Source organism: Chiloscyllium punctatum, chromosome Y, assembly GCF_047496795.1.
Source record: "Chiloscyllium punctatum isolate Juve2018m chromosome Y, sChiPun1.3, whole genome shotgun sequence".
Classification (NCBI taxonomy): Eukaryota; Metazoa; Chordata; class Chondrichthyes; order Orectolobiformes; family Hemiscylliidae; genus Chiloscyllium; species Chiloscyllium punctatum.
Genome location: NC_092792.1, coordinates 50,324 through 56,323, shown reverse-complemented (window position 1 = coordinate 56,323; position 6,000 = coordinate 50,324). Strand labels below are relative to the sequence as shown.

The 6,000-nt window shown below is 53.8% G+C and overlaps 1 protein-coding gene across 4 annotated transcripts in view; it reads left to right on the top strand.

The window, feature by feature from the left end:
- The first annotated feature begins 2,848 nt into the window (after window positions 1–2,848).
- LOC140471380 (zinc finger and BTB domain-containing protein 39-like) overlaps window positions 2,849–6,000 on the top strand; it is a 53,469-nt gene continuing 50,317 nt past the window's right edge. For 3 of the 4 annotated variants that reach the window (XM_072567407.1, XM_072567404.1, XM_072567405.1), the window contains exon 1: window positions 2,849–2,981. The gene's annotated coding sequence lies outside the window, so the exon portion shown is untranslated. The remainder of the gene's footprint in view (window positions 2,982–6,000) is intronic. The other variant, XM_072567408.1, reaches the window with a different exon arrangement.

Here is a 6,000-nt window from a genome sequence, read left to right as displayed (position 1 = left end):
TCCTGGCCGATAGAGCGGCGCTCCTTGGTCTGGATGTATCAAGTCCTCCTGTCCGATAGGGCGGCGCTCCTTGGTGTGGATGTATTGAGTCCTCCTGGCCGATAGAGCGGCGCTCCTTGCTCTGGATATATCGAGTCCTCCTGGCTGATAGGGCGGCGCTTCTAGGTCTGGATGTATTGAGTCCTCCTGGCCGATAGGGCGGCGCTCCTTGGTCTGGATATGTTCAGTCCTCCTGGCCGATAGGGCGGCGCTCCTTGGTCTGGATGTATTGAGTCCTCCTGTCCGATAGAGCGGCGCTCCTTGCTCTGGATATATTGAGTCCTCCTGGCTGATAGGGCGGCGCTCCTAGGTCCCGATCTATTGAGTCCTCCTGTCCGACAGGGCGGCGCTCCTTGGTCTCGATGTATTGAGTCCTCCTGGCCGATAGGGCGGCGCTCCTTGGTCTGGATGTATTGAGTCCTCCTGGCCGATAGAGCGGCACTCCTTGGTCTGGATGTATCGAGTCCTCCTGTCTGATAGGGCGGCGCTCCTTGGCGTGGATGTATTGAGACCTCCTGGCCGATAGGGCGGCGCTCCTTGGCGTGGATGTATTGAGTCCTCCTGGCCGATTGGGCGGCGCTCCTAGGTCTGGATGTATTGAGTCTTCCTGGCTGATAGAGCGGCGCTCCTTGGTCTGGATGTATTGACTCCTCCAGGCCGATAGGGCGGCGCTCCTTGGTGTGGATGTATTGACTCCTCCTGGCCGATAGGGCGGCGCTCCTTGGTCTGGATGTATTGAGCTCTCCTGGCCGATAGAGCGGCGCCCCTAGGTCTGGATGTATTGAGCTCTCCTGGCCGATAGAGCGCCGGTCCTAGGTCTGGATGTATTGACTCCTCTTGGCCGATAGGGCGGCGCTCTTTGGTCTGGATGTATTGAGTCCTCCTGGCCGATAGAGCAGCACTCCTTGGTCTGGATGTATCGAGTCCTCCTGTCTGATAGGGCGGCGCTCCTTGGCGTGGATGTATTGAGTCCTCCTGGCCGATAGGGCGGCGCTCCTTGGCGTGGATGTATTGAGTCCTCCTGGCCGACTGGGCGGCGCTCCTAGGTCTGGATGTATTGAGTCCTCCTGGCTGATAGAGCGGCGCTCCTTGGTCTGGATGTATTGACTCCTCCAGGCCGATAGGGCGGCGCTCCTTGGTGTGGATGTATTGACTCCTCCTGGCCGATAGGGCGGCGCTCCTTGGTCTGGATGTATTGAGCTCTCCTGGCCGATAGAGCGGCGCCCCTAGGTCTGGATGTATTGAGCTCTCCTGGCCGATAGAGCGGCGGTCCTAGGTCTGGATGTATTGACTCCTCTTGGCCGATAGGGCGGCGCTCTTTGGTCTGGATGTATTGAGCTCTCCTGGCCGATAGAGCGGCGTTCCTTGGTCTGGATGTACTGAGTCCTCCTGGCCGATAGAGCGGCGCTCCTAGGTCTGGATGTATTGACTCCTCCTGGCCGATAGGGCGGCGCTCCTTGGTCTGGATGTATTGAGTCCTCCTGGCTGATAGAGCGGCGCTCCTAGGTCTCGATGTATTGAGTCCTCCTGGCCGATAGAGCGGCGCTCCTAGGTCTCGATGTATTGAGTCCTCCTGGCCGATAGGGCGGCGCTCCTTGGTCTGGATGTATTATGTCCTCCTGGCCGATAGGGCGGCGCTCCTTGGTCTGGATGTATTGAGTCCTCCTGGCCGATAGGGCGGCGCTCCTTGGTCTGGATGTATTGAGTCCTCCTGGCCGATAGAGCGGCGCTCCTAGGTCTCGATGTATTGAGTCCTCCTGGCCGATAGGGCGGCGCTCCTTGGTCTGGATGTATTATGTCCTCCTGGCCGATAGGGCGGCGCTCCTTGGTCTGGATGTATTGAGTCCTCCTGGCCGATAGAGCGGCGCTCCTTGGTCTGGATGTATCGAGTCCTCCTGTCCGATAGGGCGGCGCTCCTTGGTGTGGATGTATTGACTCCTCCTGGCCGATAGGGCGGCGCTCCTAGGTCTGGATGTATTGAGTCCTCCTGGCCGATAGGGCGGCGCTTCTAGGTCTGGATGTATTGAGTCCTCCTGGCCGATAGAGCGGCGCTCCTAGGTCTCGATGTATTGAGTCCTCCTGGCCGATAGGGCGGCGCTCCTTGGCGTGGATGTATTGAGTCCTCCTGTCCGATAGGGCGGCGCTCCTTGGTGTGGATGTATTGACTCCTCCTGGCCGATAGGGCGGCGCTCCTAGGTCTGGATGTATTGAGTCCTCCTGGCCGATAGGGCGGCGCTCCTAGGTCTGGATGTATTGAGTCCTCCTGGCTGATAGAGCGGCGCTCCTAGGTCTGGATGTATTGAGTCCTCCTGGCCGATAGGGCGGCGCTCCTAGGTCTGGATGTATTGAGTCCTCCTGGCCGATAGGGCGGCGCTCCTAGGTCTCGATGTATTGAGTCCTCCTGGCCGATAGAGCGGCGCTCCTAGGTCTCGATGTATTGAGTCCTCCTGGCCGATAGGGCGGCGCTCCTAGGTCTGGATGTATTGAGTCCTCCTGGCTGATAGGGCGGCGCTCCTAGGTCCCGATGTATTGAGTCCTCCTGGCTGATAGAGCGGCGCTCCGAGGTCTCGATGTAATGAGTCCTCCTGGCCGATAGGGCGGCGCTCCTAGGTCTCGATGTATTGAGTCCTCCTGGCTGATAGGGCGGCGCTCCTAGGTCTCGATGTATTGAGTCCTCCTGGCCGATAGGGCGGCGCTCCTAGGTCCCGATGTATTGAGTCCTCCTGGCTGATAGAGCGGCGCTCCTAGGTCTCGATGTATTGAGTCCTCCTGGCCGATAGGGCGGCGCTCCTAATCAGATGGGCTTGAGTAGTGATGGTGCGTTGTGTTCAGGGTTAATGTCTTTGATGTTTTTTAAACAGACTGTTTAACAGCTGTGGGCTTTGGATATATCGATGTTGCTATGGTGGTGAAAAGGCTGTAATTTTGTTGTACTCCAGCCGGTAAGCGTGTGGAGAGGATGTGGTGAAGATACACCGGGATTTATTTCCCCCGGCCTGGGACAGCCCTCGGCATCCCGAGTAAAACAAAATGTCTGAGCTTGTGAGGCTCTGCCTTTGTTACCGGGGCCGGGGGCCGGGGGCCTGGGGCCCGGGGCCCGGGCCATGGCCCATGGCCCTGGCGGTAAGCGAGCTCCCTCTTGGCTACCTGCATATTCAGGCCCCTTGGCCGCGCTATGAGACCTGTGCAGGCCTCCCACCTGTTCAGGAGCAGAGCCTTCGTGGGAGAGGGAGAAAGGGCTGTCACCTGCTTCCTGACACCAACTGACTGCACACCAGACAGACCTTCTCCTGGCACTCACTTCACACACACGTTAAAGTACTATCATTGCAATTTACAATCCCGACAGAGTGGAAACAGGCAATTGGGCCCAACTGACCCTCCAAAGACTAAACGATCCAGACTTTTTACCTACCCTACACTTACCTCTAACCAATCCCACCCTAACCTGTACATCCCTGGACACTACGGGGACAATTTAGCACGGCCAATCCCACCCTAACCTGTACATCCCTGGGCACTACGGGACAATTTAGCACGGCCAATCCCACCCTAACCTGCACATCCCTGGGCACTACGGGGACAATTTAGCACGGCCAATCCCACCCTAACCTGCACATCCCTGGACACTACGGGGACAATTTAGCACGGCCAATCCCACCCTAACCTGCACATCCCTGGGCACTACGGGACAATTTAGCATGGCCAATCCACCCTAACCTGCACAACCCTGGGCACTGAGGGACAATTTAGCACGGCCAATCCCACCCTAACCCGCACATCCCTGGGCACTACGGGGACAATTTAGCATGGCCAATCCCACCCTAACCTGCACAACCCTGGGCACTGAGGGACAATTTAGCACGGCCAATCCCACCCTAACCTGCACAACCCTGGGCACTACAGGGACAATTTAGCACGGCCAATCCCACCCTAATCTGCACATCCCTGGGCACTACGGGGACAATTTAGCACGGCCAATCCCACCCTAACCTGTACATTCCTGGGCACTACAGGACAATTTAGCACGGCCAATCCACCCTAACCTGTACATCCCTGGGCACTACGGGGACAATTTAGCACGGCCAATCCCACCCTAACCTGTACATTCCTGGGCACTACAGGACAATTTAGCACGGCCAATCCCACCCTAACCTGCACATCCCTGGGCACTACGGGACAATTTAGCACGGCCAATCCCACCCTAACCTACACATCCCTGGGCACTATGGGACAATTTAGCACGGCCAATCCCACCCTAACCTATACATCCCTGGGCACTATGGAATAATTTAGCACGGCCAATCCCACCCTAACCTGCACATCCCTGGGCACTACGGGGACAATTTAGCACGGAAATCCATCCTAACCCACACTAACCTAACCTAACCTCTGTGAAGTTGCCCCTGGGTCCCTTTTATATCTTTCCGCTCTTACCTTAAACCTATGCACTTCTAGTTCTGGACTCTCCCAATCCAGGGGAAAAACCTTGTCTATTCACCCTATCCACGCTCCTTGTGATTTTATAAACCTCTATAAGGACACTTCTCAGCCTCCAAAGCTGCAAGGATAACAGTCTCAGCCTATTCAGCCTCTCCCTGTAGTTTATATCTTCCAATTCGTGACAACATCCTTGTAAATGTTTTCTAAACCCTTTCAAGTTTCACAGCATCCTATAGCCCTAAACGTCGATTCTCCTTCTCCTTTGATGCTCTCTGACCTGCTGCACTTTTCCAGCAACACATTTTTACGCTCTGATCTCCAGCATCTGCAGTACTCACTTTCTCCTAATTGTATTATAGATCCCCTAATAGTCAGAGGGAAATTGAGAAACAAATGTGTAAGGAGGTCTAACTTATCTGTAAGAATAATAGGGTGGTTATGGTCGGGGATTTTAACTTTACAAACATAGACTGGGACTGCCATAGTGTTAACAGTTTAGATAGAGAGGAATTTGTTAAGAGTGTACAAGAGAATTTTCTGAGTCAGTACATGGATGTACCTACTAGAGAAGGTGCAAAACTTGACCTACTCTGGGAAATAAGGTAGGACAGGTGACTGAGGTGTCAGTTGTTGGGAGGGGGGGCACTTTGGGGCTAGTGATCATAATTCTAAAAGTTTTAAAATTGTGATGGAAAAGGATAGACCAGATTCAAAAGTTGAAGTTTTAAATTGAAGGAATAACTTTGATGGTATTAGGCAAGAACTTTCAAAAGTTCTTGGGGGCGGATGTTCATAGGTAAAGGGACAACTAGAAAATGGAAAGCCTTCAGAAATGAGATAACTAGAGTCCAGAGAAAGTATATTCCTGTCAGGGTGAAAGGAAAGGCTGGTAGGTGGAGAGAATGCTGGATGACTGGAGAAATTGAGTGTTTGGTTAAGAAAAAGAAGAAAGCATATTAGATTAGATTTCCTACAGTATGGAAACAGGCTCTTTGACCCAACAAACCCACCCTGACCTATTCCTCTACCCTATATTTACCTCTGACTATGGGCAATTTAGTATGGTTAATTCACCATACCTGCTAATCTTTGGATTGGGGAAGGAAACCAGAGCACCCAGAGGAAACCCACGCAGGCATGGGGAGAATGTTCAAATTCCACACAGACAGTCACGCAAGGTGGAAATCGAACCCAGGTCCCTGGCATTGTGAGGCAACCACGCTAACCACTGAGCCACCGTGCCACCCCAGAGAGAGACAGGAGAAATTGAGTGAATCCTTAGATGAGTGTAAAGGCAGTAGGAGCATATTTAAGAGGGACGTCAGGAGGGCAGAAAGTGGACATGAGAAAGCTTTAGCAAATAGGGTTAAGGAGAATCTAAAGGGTTTTTACAAGTACATTAAGGACAAAAGGGTAACTAGGGAGCAAATGGGACTCCCTAAAGATCAGCAAAGTAGCCCTTATGTAGAGCCGCAGGACATGGGGGAGACACTAAACGAATAATTTGCATCGGTGGAG